At 35.1% G+C, this 18,050-nt stretch overlaps 1 long non-coding RNA gene across 1 annotated transcript in view; it reads left to right on the top strand.

Annotated features, from left to right (window-relative positions):
* The first annotated feature begins 2,544 nt into the window (after window positions 1–2,544).
* The window catches only part of LOC107498888, a 40,693-nt gene continuing 25,187 nt past the window's right edge, over window positions 2,545–18,050 (top strand). Inside the window, exon 1 of the long non-coding RNA XR_001594147.2 lies at window positions 2,545–2,991. This is a non-coding gene — a long non-coding RNA (uncharacterized LOC107498888). The remainder of the gene's footprint in view (window positions 2,992–18,050) is intronic.

Here is an 18,050-nt window from a genome sequence, read left to right as displayed (position 1 = left end):
TTGTTTTCTTGGTTATAATTGATGAAGGCCACTCAGGGGCATGTTCCATTTACTCTCAAATTAAGATGGCATGCGATGTCTCCTGCTCGCCCAATTTTTTGTATTATAGAGTTCAGAAAAAAAAAAATACATCAATAGGGAAGAAGATGGGTTTTATTTCCCATGTCTGGGTCTCAGGATAATTTAAAAAGGGGATTTTTCCAGGCAGAGAGACCAGTGCAAGAACATAAGTGTGCTTGTGTTCCGCCTGACAGCACCCCATGGATGGCCTCTTCTGACCCAGAGCGGGGTCAGTAATCTCTCAGTCATTTACTACTTCTTTTACTGAATGCCACTTTGTAAATTTCAACTCCTTTTGTCATCGTTCCATTTCCTAACTGAGCCCTGCAGTCTCTTCATTTGTCTCCTGTTTGTGAGGTGATAGACTTATTAAGTTGAGTAACTCATGCCAAAATTCAATTATAGATTTTATTAACTGGGATACATTGTTTTTCTTGTGACCATTCTTACATGAACTTTTATTTTTCCTTTTATCTTTCTATTTCTCTCTTAGTTTCTTTGTTTAGGCCTTGTGTTGGTTCCTTTTCGAAAAAGATATTGAGGTAAAGTTAACATAAAATTAACCAGAAACAAAATCCAAGTACCTAAGAGCTAGATGAGCAAGAGGAAGTGAATGGTTTTGAGGTTTAACTGCAGTGCTTCCTAAAGACTGGAATCAAAACCAGAGACAACTATTTCCATGGGATCAGAGGTGCTATCTCACAGCTTGACACTAACTCTACGGGAAGATAGTTTGGCTATAGCTAGGTTTCACTGGCCTTTTTACCAGGTAAACCTCTTTGCTCTATTCTGTGGAAGCTTCTGGCATTTGGAGTCTTGGCCTCTTCCTTGGTCAAAGGAGGCAAAGGTGACTGTAACTAAGTCGCACAGTGACAAAACTTAAAGAATACTGACATTTATAATTAATTCCTTTGAGGCAGTAACTATAGATCTAGCTCTCTCTGCCCCAGTTGGCAGTCTGAGATGGGATTTTCTCAAGCTTCCGTGAATTGTGCTAGGCCAACAATGAAACATCTCAAGAAAGCATCCAACATCTGGTGTGAGAACAATCTAGAACATGTTCTTACAACCTCCCAGAAGCAGAATATCAAGTTGATCCAGACTTGAATCACAATATCACTGCACACAGCTTCTAATTAATCAACAAATTAGTCGACAATATGCAGATAGGTAAAATAATTATTAGTCCTATCTATCACCTTCTCTCTTTATGTAGGCTGTTTTTATGTCTGGGCAAAATAGATGGCCGAAGGCCAGGTGAGATTCAGGCAGTACAGAGCAAGAAAGAACATTGCCTCAACTATAAACTCCACCTCCTATTGGGGCACAGATGTAATGTACTACCTCCAAGGGTGTAAGAATTTCTTTACAGTTAATAAAGCCAGAAGTTTTTCACCCTACAAAGAATATATTTAAATTTTACCTTGTGATATACTTTTCTTAAAAACAATTTTATTAAGAGCTGCATAAAGACGAAAACAGAACTACCAAGTTTCAGGCCAGTAAGTTTGCAAATACAGAAGTCTCACATTTTGTCAAGAGAAAGTACAGACCTCTTAAAAGTTAAAAACAAATACCATTTCCTAATGGAACTTGGCTTCTATCCTAAGTTGACATCTAGACTAATTGCCAATGAATACTTTATATTTTAAATGTTGAAAGGGAGAAATAGACTAAATAAGTTGTATTTTAGGATTAATCTGATATCTAATTTTTATTTCCACACAAACCTTCACTTAAGGTTAAATTATGATATGGGTCTTCTTTGATCTTCCTACATCAGTTGGCTGGTGAGTCAGTTCTCAGTGTTTACTTTGTGATATCATGATAATAAAAATATTGTAGCAGTTTTGCTTTACTATTCAGACTTTCTCAAAGAAGTAATCCTAATGCCAAATGAAAATCAAAAATGCTAAAGTATTTTGTCAGTTGTTAACAAATTGATCACAAGAAAAATCTATCTCTAAGGGAATCACCTCACTACAAGCAAGTAAAACAGCCATTAATTGTGGAATAATTTTTTAATTGGCATATTAAGTCCGTATAACAATCAAAAATATAGATATCATGTTTCTACGTAGTGTTCACTAGTTATAACTCTTCTCTGCAGTTCCTGATAAGTTCTTGTTATAACTCATATTTACTGTTTTTTGTTTTGTTTTTTATATTGCCAAAACATATGTTATTGACCATATAAGGCAAAATGGCCCTGTTCGTAGAATACCGCATCGCAAAAGCTTGCAGTTCAATTAAAACCAGATCTCTTGACATCTTTATGCATCTGAGCCCCAGCCACATGAGGGTAATTCTGTCAACCTCCCCCACTCTTGATCAGTGTAAGCACATCTATTCTTAGACTATGAAATATGTGCCTTAGGTGTCGAGGGAAGAATTGCTGGCTTGTCACAGCTGCAGCCTGGTGGGGAGTACTTTGTGTGGTCTGTGAGCAGAACTTTCCTGCCTTTCTTCCCAGCTGTGCACCTCTGAGTGGGAGAAGGTATATCCCAGGCTCATCACTCCTCTTTGTGCTCTCACACTAAATTGGGAGAACTAAAAAGAGGCAGGCTCAGCTGAGAGGTGCAGAGGCCAGTTCATTCCCACTGAGCTAAAGAATAGCATAGAAAAGAGACCCAACAATTGTTCCTCTTAGGTTGCCTAAAAAGAAGACAGAGGCCACTAAATGAATAAATCATTCTTTGGGAGCTTCTGGACTAGGCTGATAACTGCGTTTGAGTCAAAACGGAATAACTCTAGGGGAGAAAACAAAATCTGAAAAATGTTAGGTGGAAGATATCAGGAGGTGAAAAAAACCTTTAAAAGGGAGTTTATTTTTATTCACTGGTGATAACTTCGAATATAGTCATTTCATGACCTCCAAGCCTGATTAAATGTTAAAAAGACATTTTTCCAGTATTTTCAAACCAACAAAAGGTAAGTTTTTGTATTTCTACACTAGAGGTTTAATTTAAATAGTTTTAGTTTTAACTAAAAATAAAAATACTTTTTTTTTAAGCCCATGCTGCCAGAATCAATCAAAAGTAATTTTAAAAAAAGATGTAATGTGAGGCATGATAATTTACATTTGGGTTAAAAATAAAAGAACAAGTTGAATTCTTAGTTGCAAGAACCACTGCTAACATTTTCCATACCATCTAATGTCTGAGAATTACATTGTCACTCATCTTAAGTCAGGCTTCCAATACATCTTAGAGATCATCAGAATAACCCTGGAGTATCCTGTTTCTAGTTACTTTGAGGATATGGCCATTATTCATTTTGTTCATTAAAGAGTCTGAAATTAAAGAGACTAAAATATAGTTGCTACAAAATCAAAAAAGATAAAAATGCCTTCCAATTTTTCTTAATTTTTTCCTACAGTTTATGTTTAGGTAAACATTTCAAAAAATTGTGTAAACCAGCTTACCCACCTCTAGTGCATAAGAATCAAAACATAACATAGATTACTTAATGATAATAAAAGTGTTCTTAGACGTAAATAAAATCTTTGAAGAAAAATTATTCTACTCAATTTATTGATTGGGTTTTCCCTGGTAGCTGAAAGCTAAGTTTATTTTTGTTAGAATACACATAACTTTTAGAAATAGAAAGTTTTGTTTGCTTTTATTATTATATGCAATAACATTCTTTAGGTTCAAGCTATTCGTTTGAAGATCACTTTTGCCTCCCCTTCAGAGTTAAATTTTTTCCAGATACCCTGCACCTGTTTTCACAACCATGACATAGTCAGAAAATTTTCTTCTGCTTAACATTAGTTGCTAAGCAGAATATATTTCAGTACACCAGCTGTAAAATCGTCAATCAAACATTGCAAGTGTTTGGTAATCTGATAAAACCTTAAATTAACAGCCTTCTCTGATCTCTAACAATCAATGCTAGGCGATTTAATTTGAACGAGTTATGCTCTTTATTGTGTGAAATCAGAGAAGTGATGCAAAAAGTCTGAAATCCCAATATTTCCCATTGTTTCTTTGGGGGGTTCTTGTTTGACTCTCTTAATCTCTTTATTGGAAGCATTCTAACATGACTGGCCATGTTCACAAAGGTAGAAAAGATTTTATCAACATCAGCAAAGAATTTTTCTAAGTACCTGTAGAAAAACAATTGGTTTGTAAAAACATGTTTTCATTCATTTTACATTAAATAATATGAGGTCCAGTCCAAGACTCAAAATTATTTGGTTACTTTTGTCATTAAATGTGTTAATTTAATTTATTTATTCTTGCCAAATATAAGGTAACAGTCAGAGGATGTATGCCATTTATTAACTCTGGTTTTAAGGGCTGCTGAGTAAAGTGTGGGAGATACAGATTTGTTGTTTATTATTTATCCTCACAGCCATGGAGAGCCTTTGAGTGTGAGTTTGAGTGTGAGTGTTCTTCCAACACATTTTGAGTGTGCTTTAAGCAATCCCTGTGCAAAAAAAGAAAAAACAAAAAAACAAAAACGAAACAAAAACAAAAACAAAAACAGAAAATGGACTATAAGATTCTGTTCCCTTTACCTTGAATCTAAAGAGATACCAGTATAGGGATTATACTCTAGAACAATACTTATTATAATGGAGTTTGGTGCTATGTTTGTTATTGCCTCTCAATTTTCCAATGGATTGCATGTGATCATGATAAAGAAACAGTCTATGATAGCTAAACAAAGGGGTAGTCATTTCAGTTTATGTTTGAACTTCTACTCTTCTGTACAAATCAAACAAAGTGGTATCCAGCTGCTTGCTTACTCCAACCATAAAACACTTTTATCATATACTTCCGTGCGTATCTATAAATATATTATATAAACCATTGTAATATGAGAAAGTTGAGGTTTCAGTTGCATCAGAATCAGGAAACACAGAGTTGATTGCCAAAGCAATTTAAACTCAGACCTCCTCCCCCCTCATTATCAGCAAAATAATAGTCCTTTTCATTTCATGAATTCATAGTTTGTTACAATTTGTGTTATAGTATGGGTATCTGGTTATGGGTGACAAACAAGATGGCAAACCTGGGGAGAACCATTATTCCTTAAGAATGTAGTATATTCATATTCATCATTTACACTCAAGATCTCCAAATAGTGAAAGTCTGAGACAGCTGTGGGGGTCTTCCCTTTGAATGAACCAATCCCAGGACTCACAATACATCATGTGGGACATAACCTCTGACTTGAACCAAATTATTAAACCCAGAGAGACAGGCTTTTGAATATTAATGAGTATTTTTAGTAGCAATTATGAGATTATACCAATCACATAAGAAAGCAAAGAAAAAATTTGGGAAATATATAAAAATATTAAAAAGCATAAAAAGCAAAATAATATTTTTCATTTTGCTGAATTTTCTTCCTGTCCCTACAAACATTTCTGCATTTCTATTTTACAAAATAGACATCTATTCAAATAGTTTATAGGGCTCTTCTTTTGGTTAATATTTTATGATCATTTTCCACCATGACAAATATTTTTTATTTACAACATGGCTGTTTAAGGCTACCTTTTTCATTGTATGGATGTAAAATCTTTCACTTAACTACTCTCCTATTTTTGGACTTTAAAAAAATGTACTATTAAAAATGAGGCTACATTGTACCAACTTAACTTTTTTAGAATAATTTTTAAAAATAGATTCTCGCGTCTGGGGCAAACAAATTTTTAGGATTTTTAATAGCTGTTGTCATATTGTCTTTCAGAAAGTCTATCCTGCACCAATTTATATTCCTAGCACAATCCTTGCAAGTGGAACTCTTTATGGAAACTTGCAATTTGGCAAAACTATCCAATGCTCGGTTGACATGTAGCTGTGAACACACAAAAGTGAGGTAGGCAGGTGACTTCTGGCTTTGCTAGTGGAGTTTGCCTCCTCCACCCCCAGCATCCATTAGTCTGTTAGTGGTGTGTGTGGCTATGGTTTTAATGATAGCCTGCCTTTCTCTCTCTCCTCTTTTTCTCTCCCTTTCTCTCTCTTCCCTCCTCTCCCCGCTTCCATACTCTTTCTCTCGGTCTCTTTTATGAAAAAAGAGTCAAAAAAGGAATGCAATCAATGAGAAAACACTCCAGTGAAGGAAGATAATAAGTAGCTGCTGCCTGGTGCCCAAAATGCAAAGATCAGGCCCAGCCTTGTTTTGCTTGTAAACATGGATGGAGCACAGATTTTGACATAATTGTTTTGGGATAATGCTTAAAAAATAAATAAACAAACAAACAAACAAAAACTTGAATCTCTGATTAAGTAAGCGGTTAGGAAAGTTTGGTCATATAGCAGTGCAGAGAGGCTGAGTGTATGTGCTCACCAACACGTACATGCTTCTATGTATATTTGTCACATTATCTTAAACATTCCAAACATGAAGTAAAATGATATATAGCTAAATGGTCAAGAATATAAAACATAAAAAATATAATGCAATATTTGAGATATTTTTACGACCACAATCACATCATCCCATTGGAGGCATGTACTATACTTGTTCCATACCTTTGGTATAGAGACAGATTTATAAATCCTAAATCTTCTGATGTTCAAACCAATGATTCACATTTATGATTGAGTTCCTGCATTGGCATCCCTGTACATTTCTTTTTGAAAAATCGTATTTTAATTCCCTTTGTCTTCCATTTCAGCCAAATCCTCACATCCTTTCTTTTTAATTAACTGTGGATGGATTTCAACCTATTCAACCTGGTAAAGGAGACAGATTTTTCAAGCTTGTAGCAAATGTTTATCTGGTTATATTTTAATGGAGTGCACATTGTTGTGCTGGTTTGTTGTTGTTGTTGTTGTTGTTGTTGCTGTTGCTACAGCAGCTTTCAATCATTACAATCAGTTGGTCTTAAATTGATTGCTGCTGTTATTTGTAAACTCCAAAGATTTATGCAAACACACATGCACATGTGTGCACACACACATACATACACTCTCCATGCAAAAAAAAAAAACATGGGAAAGTTAAGGAGAACTTCTATTGAAAAGAAAGACTATGTTTGGGAAGTGAATATCCTGACTCCAAAAACCAAATCAGTCAAAAGTAGTTTTCTCAGGCTCCGTTTCTCTTCATAACAATTTAGTCACAGGAAAGCACACACACGTACACATACACACTACCACCTGTACCTGGGAGTCGTAGGCACTCTGTAGCCTAAAGCATCATTTCCTGATGTATGAAATGCAAATGGCTCCCATAAAAACCCTGTACACTTACACAGTGTGTTTTAGTTTAATTGTTGGTTTGGTGGTAGTGGCGGTGGTGGGTTTTTGTTGGACCCAGGTGCAGAGAGTCAAGTTAATTATTCATATTCAATTCAGAACTCTCAAACACCAGTAATCTGGACGAGGCTCCTCACATTTATGTATTTATTCCCTTTTGGCCCCATTTTCCCTCCCCCACATAGGAAGCCATTTTAATGGGTTTAATATATATCTTTCATTTGTAAGGGTGCTCTGTAAGACATTTGATGAGTTTGTGGTATCAGTCTGTTAAATTTTAAAAGGACCAAAACATCTATTTCTTCTAGCTTTTAAATATTTCAAAGTGTGTCTTATGCTCCTACATTTATTGATTTTTTTTTTTTAAAGTCCCTCCTCCAATACAATCGCTGTTAGAAAATGAATTAATCCCCCTGGCGGTGCCTTCTCTGTCCAGTGCTAGTCTGCCTACTACTTTCCCAGAACGAGTTCTGTTATTTGTTCCTTTGCTCTTATTTCCCTTCGGCTTTCTTACCTTTCAGGACTTTATCAAAATACAATGAAAATTATGCACATTATTTGCTGGAATACTAGTGCATGGATAGAGCCAAAAAGTTTCAAACAGACTTTTCTTAATAATCCTCATTTCTATTTGCATCTTCTTCCATATCTATCCCTTATAGTGTGGTTTGTCGACAGCACATAGACTAAGACTTACATGTAATCTGTGCTAGGTGCTCAGGAAAAATGCATGCTCTTAAATCTTTTTATTACAGTTATCATATTAAGACTTAGGGGGGAAACTTAGAGGACAATCAAGGCAGTATTTGATTAAGATCTCATATTCCTAGAACTTAATTTTTTTTAACTAAAACAAAATCATTGGGGTTAATTTGGTCAAATAAGTCTTCACTACAGACCTCTCCCCTCTTCTCCACTAGCCTATTATTAACCCTAATTTACAGATGAGAACATTGAAAGTGTAAGGGAGTACTTCCCATGGCCATACAGTTGTCAAGACTGGAATTTAGAGGTTTTTAACTCCAAAGTCTATCCACTAAAACAGGTTCATCAAAAGTTTACTAATATAGTCGTAACTTGGCTTGACATTACAGGCATGTCTGCATTACTCTGTAGTCCTTACCTATTCAGTAATTTGGGCCCATCCTGTGTGCCATTTGCTGTGCTGAGCTATGGAGATAGATTCAGTAGCATAGAGTCTTCTCTAGTGAGCTGAAGTTCTGCGCAAAGCAAGCAGTGTGCTTAACTGTCTAAGCCTGTATGTTCTTATTCAAGTGAAATCTAGAAAAGTGCACATCGACGACCCCTAAAAGGGAAAAATATAATAGGGAAACCTAAAGAATGATGAACATAAAAGTGAACCCGCTTTTGGTTTGCTGCAACTCTAACAGCTTTTTCTACAGAATGAGTCTTCCATTCCTGACTGCAGACTCACCCCCGATGGATATCTCGGTATCTCACATATTGGACTCAATCTTATACCTGTAGATCATACAAGACATAGAGGTACACATTTATTATCATGATTACACAAAGTGGTTATTTGGATTTTAGCATCCAATTCCTAATTTTATAACCATAAAAATAAGATATCAGAATCTGCTTTTAATTAAAAGAGGAAGACTTCCTAAGATCCATGTAACAATGTTTGTTCCACTGTTGGAAAAGCTATTCATCGAAGTCCATAAAGCAACAATGATTCAGATCAGGAAGGTGCCATTTTGAAAGTTATTTCCTAGGATTTTTTATAAGCACTCTATAATGGATTGCTTATGAAACAGTAGTTTGGATTCTTAGACTGTCTGATGCACCCAAACAGATCGCCCAATGGTGTAAGCAGCATCCTAACAAAATAGACACAAGATGGAAACAAATACTGGTCAAGAAGCTCACACAGGTCACCTCCAGGTCACTTATCCACATGAGCAGCATTTTATGATTTGGTTCAATTCTGCCCCGAGGTACACATTAACTTTAACTGAAGCAAACTGCTATAGATTTCCTCAGGAATGAGTCCAAGCAATTTCCCTTCTTTTTTCATTTGTAATGTGTTGACATTAATTAGTACCTAATTCCTGGTGTGTGTTCAGGCTTCAGTGACAGACAGAAAGGAGCGATTTCTGAGCAGATTAAGCACACAGCCTCCTGGCACAGTTCCAGAGGGCGGAGGTCCAGTGCTCTCAGGAGCAAGTCCTCATCAGGCTGGTTTACATTCTTCATTAGGTCCCAAAGATCTTAAAAAGCGAACAGGAAATGGTTCTACTTAATAGTAATAATCACTTTTCCTTAAGAAACTCAAGATACTCTGGGTTATTACCCAAGATCTATGAAGAAAGAAAAGGTAGAGTCATTTAATGACCATGTGCAATGACTGAGCAAGTCAGCATCAAGATGGTCTGATTCTAGGACTCTCTGGCTTTATGCTATTTTAAATTTATGTATTTCTTTATGCATCCCTGATCCCACATCTGTGCATGCAATTTCTATATTTCATTGAAAGCGAGCATTCTGAAAGATAACTTCATAACATCGGTTAGGCTATATTTAGAATTAAAGTACAGGGGAGACTGAAGAGTAGTATGGGATATTTCATGTATATCATGTCTACTGAGGAAAGGCTTCTCCTTGATCGGAGTTGTGTATTCCTGTGCCATTATAGAACCTCACTGGAAAATGTTATTAAAGACCTTCATTTGCCCTCATCCTGGTCCATTGGGATCTTCACTTACAAAACATATTTGATTATTAGAAAGATGGAGATAGGGAATGAACAAATTAATAAATAATGAACCTCAGAGAAGACAACCAAAATTTTACTTTTAAAAAGCAAGCGTAAATACTATACAGATCCAACTGAATGACACAGCAACAAGCAGCCTTAAGAAGTAGAAATACATACAAAAAATGTAAATAGAACCTGAGTGAAACAAGGAAAAAGCAACTGAGATTTATAATCTAGCCCCAATTATGAAAATTAAATATGAAAGTGCACAAAACAATAATACACATTTTTCAGGAACATATACAAAGATACATAAACACATTAGGTTATTTTTTCGAGGTGAAAGAAAGAAATAGACATGGAAATAGAAATAAAATAAGATAAAGAGAGGGGCTTTTACAGGACCAGTAATTATAATGAGCTGTGGCTGAGGCATATGATTAGCTCAATTTTGCACCCGAATTAAAAAAAAAAAAAAAAAAGTCAAGTGCCACACTAAGATCCCAAGCAGGATAGACAGCTTAGAATTTCTGATTCCCAGTTCCAATCTCATTCTGTGCTTTACAATACTATTGTGAGGCCTATTAACAAGCACATCATAAATAATCTCCTTACTATATAACTCATGACTATTATTGTTCACAGCATATTCTAAATGGACAAAGCCATTTTATTACAATACTACAGAGAAATCTACAGGAAAGAAGACCATGAGTCCTCTTCGCACATTGCTTTCTCAGATGTGTTCCAGAAAAGGCATACACTATCATGCAGTAACATAAGAAAACAAAGCTTTTAAGTACATGTGATTTTCTTGCATATCTTTCAGCCCTTTTAGTTTGTTATCATCTATTAGAGAAGTATCAGCTAAACTTGATCCACTTTCAGGCAAAAGCAAAATTACCTACTTACTTCCCAGCCAAGATACTTAGATTCACTGGTCAGAATATAAATATTAAAAAAATATACCAATAATTTCAGCAAGACAGTAACTGAACAAATATTCTTTTATTATCATCCCTTTAGTCCACACTCCAAGGTATAAGTGCCTATATAAAATAGGCTAACATTATGAATAACTTGCCCAGAGGAGAAGGATACTATTAAAGCAAGACCTCACAGCAATTATGCAAATAGAATCTGATACAGCTTAATTTTTAATAGGTATTTCAAGCATCAATTTTTTTGTATTGTTGTTTTCTGAATGCTTTGCATGAAAGTTTTAATACTTTGGAAGCCTTCAGATTTTACGAACCAAAACATAATGCTTGTGGGTACATACCCATGGAGACCTTCAGCCTGAAGCTCTCTTTCAGAGAAAAGCCTGATTATTGAAAATTCAACAGATCTGCTTTTTAAATAGTTGAACTCTTCAAGGGGATGGGTAATCTATCATAATGGAACATTAACTTCATTTCAAAAGCATATATTTATGTTCTATGACACCATTATGATCTTTAACTTCTAGTGCTATTATTCTGTAATCAGAGTGTGAAAATACTGCAGATATAAGTGACAAAGAGTTTAGTTCCCACTTAGTTGGGGTTTTGAAGTTATTTGCCACTGGATTTTTAATACAGCATAAAAAAAGTGACTATTATCTGTCACTGTCAAAGAAATGTGGGCTGTGAGTCACACAATTAAAGTAACTTCTAATTACAAGAGATTGCATTTGCTTTCTCCATAGTTTCTTTCAAATGGAATGAATCAAAAAACTCACTCACTTTTTGTTTTAATATCCTTCGACATGGGCTTTCTTCCTAAATAAGAGATAAGACATGGCTGGGATCCTGTGTGGGTTAACTTGATGACTTGAACAAAGTGAAAGAAACATAGTCCCACCATTACCTTCTCCCAGAAGTTGGGAGTTATTTTAGGGTAAATGGATAAAACTTTGGACTTTCCTCTTCTTTCTAATGAAATTTAGCATATATAAATTCTCACTTAAATTACTGATTCATTCTTTTAAATCCTTATTCATAAAAGAACCCTGATTGTATAGTCAATCTAAAAATATTTATTCATCACTTACAACAGATCAACCATTGTTCTAGTCTCCAGAGGTATTTTTTAAGTGTGGTCTCCAAATTATCTGCAACTGAGTTAACTAGAAGTAATGCAAATAACTGGATGACCGACCCCTCCCCATCCCGAACCAACTAAATCATAATCTTAGAAGGTGAAATCTAGGAATCTGAAATGTTAAAAGTACTCCAAAATTATTTCGTAAGCCTCAATAAAAAATTTAGTCCCTTGCATCAAGGCCTAATAAAAATATGAGAATGTAGATAGGAGATAGCAGATCCAGACTTATAGTTAATTAAAATGTGAGCAACGATTTGTGTCATTTTTGGGATAAACCATTTAATTGGCAGTGCTCTATTCTCTATCCTTATCTTCCTCTGACATGGCAAGCCCTCAAACTTCATGTTGAGTTTATAGTTTCATAAAATGTTAGCATCTCTCTAATGAGTAGAACCTTCTTGCCGATCTGCATAAGTGAAAAATACACCTTTGTTTTTTAAGCTGGTGGTTGTTTTAAGCCACTGAGATTTGGGGGATTGTTTGTTATTGGGGCATAACTAGTTTATTCTGACTGATGCAAACACACCTTCCATCTTTTTTCTCATAGGGAAGTTTGTTATCATCCATCCTTTACCCCAAAAACACATTAAAGTGAGGAAATTCCTCCCCACGCAAAAAAAAAAAAAAAAAAAATAGGACATTCTAAAAACAGAAGAACTTGCAGAGAACAATATTATAAAAAATAACACGACTCTTTCCATCTGTTAGATACTGTGCTTAGAGTTTTTCATGTGAAGATCTACAGATTGAGCTCACTAAAGAGAGGCAACAGCAAAAGTAAAGTCCCTAAGACCACAATTAGCTTGGCATATTTGTGAAATGGAAAGACATGTCAACATAACTAAAGAATATTAGAGGACAGGGGAGAGTGGTGAAGGATTAGGGGTAACTGATAGGGTCAGAAAATTTGTTAAGAATCAGGAACCGACCTTATGAGTCATGGGAAGCACTTTAGATTTTATTTGTGGGGCAGTGAGAACCTTTAGAAAATTTTAAGCAAAAAACTACATGACATGATTTACATTTCCAAAAGATCACCCTGACTACTTGGAGTACAGTGGAAACAAGCACAAATAATCAACTACAGAGAGAAAAAAATAAATTTCTCATTGAATATCTTTGGACTTAACTTTCATCTTTGATCTATTTTATTTGCATGCCCTATATAGTTGGTCATATTTAAACTAAGTTTTATGAAAGTAGTGTTTTTTCAAAATTAATATTAATAAGAAATGCTTGCCTTTGTGGTGAAATCCCAACAATATTTTTTGCTTCATTTAAGGACTTATTATGTGACAGACACTGTGGTGCAAAGATAATTGGGACAGTGTATCAAGACCTGTGAGAAACCTCCTCAAACTCCCCAACCCCTACTTTCTAAGACCGTTTCACCCTCCTTCCAATGAATCCTCTCTTTGTCTTCAGTTAGCATCAATCCTCTTCATTTACAGACTTGGCTATAAATTCCTCAACTTTCTTGGCTCCTTGTCCCTCAGTCCCCACTCTGTGTTCAACATCACTGACCTAACCTTGACTTAAAAGATTTATCCTTCTGAAACTGTCCTAGAGACTTAGCCCTGCAGGACTTGGGCCTCTTTTTGCCACAGTCCATGAGGTACATGTGTGGGCAGTGGAGCGTGTGAGGCTGGCAAGTTCTGGGGTAGAATGGGAGGAAACAATCATGTTCTCGAATTAGACTGAAATCATCAGTGAGCTCAGTGGTGCTGTGGCTTCAGAGAAACAGGAGGAAATTCAGTTTCTAGATTCCATCCCATTGCATTGAGCCATCTAATGAGCATGATTCCCCGTAAAGTGCCAGCATAGGTCTGGTTCCGTTAGCATGGTTTGGTTAAATAACACTGGTCCTTTGCAACCTGGTTCACATTTCCATTACCATGGTATATTAACACTGAGTAATAACATAAAGTACAAACTGTGCTGCTAGCTCTTCATTCCACAAATCACTACACAAATAACAGGCATATCTTGATCAATGACTAATCATGTCACTTTTTTCAAAGTCTTTCAGTGATTGGTCACCACACATCCGTTGCTCAATTCATGCATAAACAGCAAAGCATGTAGTTGTGTTGCCTCCTTGTCTCCAGGTGATAAGCTCACATGACATTGTACGAAAATGGATAATTGAAAGAAAGAGTTGGAAAACAAAGATGCATGTGCAGCAAAGAAATGAAAAATAATAATGCTGGAAATTACATTAAAATTAAACATGGACTTATAAAAGCTATAGATGATGGTGGGAATCTTGATATGGCCACTTTAGAGAGGCTGTGCAGTCAGAGTTGCTTAGAGATGACAAATTTATAAATGAGGGAAGAAATTATAGCAAACAGGATGAAGGTGTCCCAGAGGAAATGCCTAATGCTGGCAAAACACTTCCCGTTGAAGTCACTCTCAGAGACACTTCATAACACTGAAAGAGCCAAAGATAAAATGTCGGAAGCTAATAGAAATTTGCCAAGGCATAGAAATGATGTGTTGTGTACATCATAAGTCACACACAAGAAAAATTAAGCCAGCACTGTTCAAACTACTTTATTAAGTTTTTTTACAAAGAAATAAAACATTGAATCCTCAGTGTTCATAACATTTTACATTACAATGTGCTAATATTTTTTTCTATTTCACTATACAGTATATTCATAACCAATATTTATATAAAAGGTAAGAGAGTTTCCAGTGTTTGACAGAAAATTTTAAAGGTCATGAAAGAATCTTAAATTCCATAATTCATTATGAGTATTTGAATGGTTTCAGTCTGCAATGTCATTTTCAGTCCCATACTACTGTGCAAAGCAGAAATTACCTGTACTGAGAAATTCAGCATGTGTCTATATTGCCTACTTCCTTTATTCAGTGTAGGTTGTAACTTCTGGTTTTAATGTATTTTGTCTTGGAAGCTTGTTTTTTATTACTTGTGTTGTTTTCTAATGCTGTTAAGTGATTTCAAATGCAATTATTTTATGGGTATAACCTTGCTAGAATAGAGAGCTTAGATGATACTTGCTCAATTCCTTTCAAAATTTTCCCTTATAGCTCAAGGCTGTTTAAGTTATTTCTTAAAAATAGTAATAAGATTGGAAAGTAACTCTCAAAAATTAGATTAAAAAAATAACATTTTATTTCTGACATAGATTGCTTACATCTATTTAAAAGGATCATGTAGAACATTAAAATGAAGTAAAAAAAGCATGTGACAAAACACTATGCAACATCATTTCATTTTTGTAAACTACACATATATGTATGTATGCATCTATATATACATGTTTATATAGACATGTATATAAATCATCATAATGAAGAATATAATCAAAATGTCAAGGGTAATTGGTTATCATTGGGTGGAAAGATTATGGGAAGTTTTCTTCCCGTTCTCTGTGTGTATATAGAGAATGATCAACTTTTCCATTACCAGAGCTGAGGTGCATAGGAGTTTAGAAGCACTCAAAGAGACTCAAAATTTGAAAGCTCAAATTTCCTTGCCTCTAGCCTAATATGTCCAGTGTCACGCAATGCTTCACCCGGGCATTTCTAATGGATTGAAGAAATCATCTGAGTAACGTAGATGGCATTGCTCTTGTGCGATTAGTTGAAAATAGTTGACAAAATCCAAGTGGTTAAATAAATCAGGAAAATGGTAACCAAAGCACAGATGTTTACAATCTTCCTGCACAGTCATATAAACACAATCCATCAGGAAAACAATGCCTGCTGGGCTATTTCTCACATTCGCACACTTAAATAGATTTTTTAAATTTTATTATTCACAAAGTCCCATACTTAACGCTCAAATTCATTTTCTCATTTAATCCTCACAAGAACTACATAAAAAGTATTATTTTTACTTTTTAGATTTTATAGGAAATTGCACTTTAGAGATGCTGAGTAACTCATGCAGGGTCAGACGCCAAGCCCATAATAATAACCACTTAATGAACAAGAATACATGGTTATATTTCAGAGTTACATGTCTGCTTATTTAGAACTACACTTGGTAAAACAAAAACAAACACAAGAACAAACAAACAAAAAAATTTTCATCTGCGAGCAACCAACAAAAAGACATATTGTGTAAAACAAGTGACTGTGTGAAAATGTATTGTAGAACACCTCACATGTGTATTTATTTCACTAACTTCTTACATGATTGTCAATTGCTTACAAGAAGGCAACAGATTTTATTTAAAGCATGAAAGTTTTAGCACTGTTTAAAAGCAGCTTTGGATAAAATTTGACAAAAATAATGAAAAACACTAAGGGGCATTGAAAATAACTTTTGAGCTTTGCTAAATAAGGAAGTGATTTTCCTGAGCCAAAAATACTATTTTTATTTAGAAATTATATGAGAAAAGCAAAATTAATAAACAACATTCCTTTTAGACAATTTAGTGTATCTCTCACCTCCTCAAATAAATAAATTCTATCACGGTTGATGAATCTTACTGAAGACATTACTCCTAAACTTCCATAACTATCATTCTTGTTCTGATTGTTGGTTCTCACTGCTGAAGCTCAAAGCCCTTCTCTTTCCACCTTGGCCTTCTGTCTCTGACCTTTCGAGTCTTCCTGAAATCAAATTGCCAAATCCTGTTTTCCTCCTTGCAGAGCATCTCCTAATCCTCCTAATGTAATTTAGACTGACAGGGCCGAGCTGCAATTTTCAATAATATATCTGCAGAAGAAAAGAAGAGTGGCCTAAGGGACAGTCCGAGCAGACCAGACTAGAGAGGAACCATCCCGTCCCTGGGTGTTGGCACTACAATCATTACCCATTTGCAGCTATGACTTGCTCCTGGCCTCCAGTGCTAGTGTTCAGGCTTCTGACTATACGGAGGCAGATCATTTTTATTAATAATAGTAACTAGTATTTATAGAGTGCCAGGCACCCTATATTTATTATGTGTCAGGCACCCTGCCAAGTGATTTTATATGACTTTATGGAACTTATTAAATTATGTATCTATGCATTTTCTATATTCAGAGAAATTAATGGGTTTACTCAGTGATTAAGATCAAAAATGGTACTTTGTTCTCATTTCTCCCTCTTTCTCTCACCGGTAACCTTTTATTTGAACACCTACTATGTGTTAAGAATTGCATTAAGTTCAGATCTCCTCTTTGTGGAATAACAATTTCTTAGGGGCAGAAATGTACAAATAAGTATTGTAATGTAAATATATTAAGAAATACGTATTATTCATATACCATAAAATTAGGTTTTTTAAGATGCACAACTCAGTGATGTTTAAGTATATTCACAATATACAATCATCACTATCAAATTTTAGAACATTTTCTTCACCCCCAAAAAGAAATCTTACACCCATTTGCAGTCACTCTCTCATTCCCCTAGCCCCCTAGCCCTGAAAACCACTAATCTATTTTCTGTCTCTGTAGGTTTGCCTATTCTGGACATTTCAAGTAAATGGAAGTACACACACACACACACACACACACACACTCACACACACACACACACTAATCATATGCAAGGAATGGGGGTATTTTAATCTGCCTAATTAAATTGGTTGAAATAATCTTCCAGCTTCTGCTTTATTATTAGAGTTCTGTATTGAGCTGGTCTAGAAGATTTCTACCATCTTGAGTCACCTTGCTACAGAGCTATCTAGAAAGATCCAAATCACATCTTGGTGTTAATCACTCTCATATTCAGTCCCATATTTGACACCCTGCTCCCAGGCCCTTTCTTTGTCCAATGTCGGCTGCCACTCACACAGATAAATTATGTTATCGAAGTATAGTTATGAATATTTATAAATGACAACATATATGTGAAACATGAAGCAGAAAATGATATATGATTTAAGAGCCCATGTTGGACCAAAAAATGAAAAACACTAAATACATAAATGCAAAGAAAAATATCAGGAGGAAATATGATATAGTATTAGAATTATTGGAAATTTTATTTTCCTCTATAT

The sequence above is a fragment of the Rousettus aegyptiacus genome, unplaced genomic scaffold, assembly GCF_014176215.1.
Source record: "Rousettus aegyptiacus isolate mRouAeg1 unplaced genomic scaffold, mRouAeg1.p scaffold_m13_p_8, whole genome shotgun sequence".
NCBI classification, from domain to species: Eukaryota; Metazoa; Chordata; class Mammalia; order Chiroptera; family Pteropodidae; genus Rousettus; species Rousettus aegyptiacus.
Note: the sequence above shows the minus strand (reverse complement) of the source record. Positions and strands in the feature narration are given on the sequence as shown.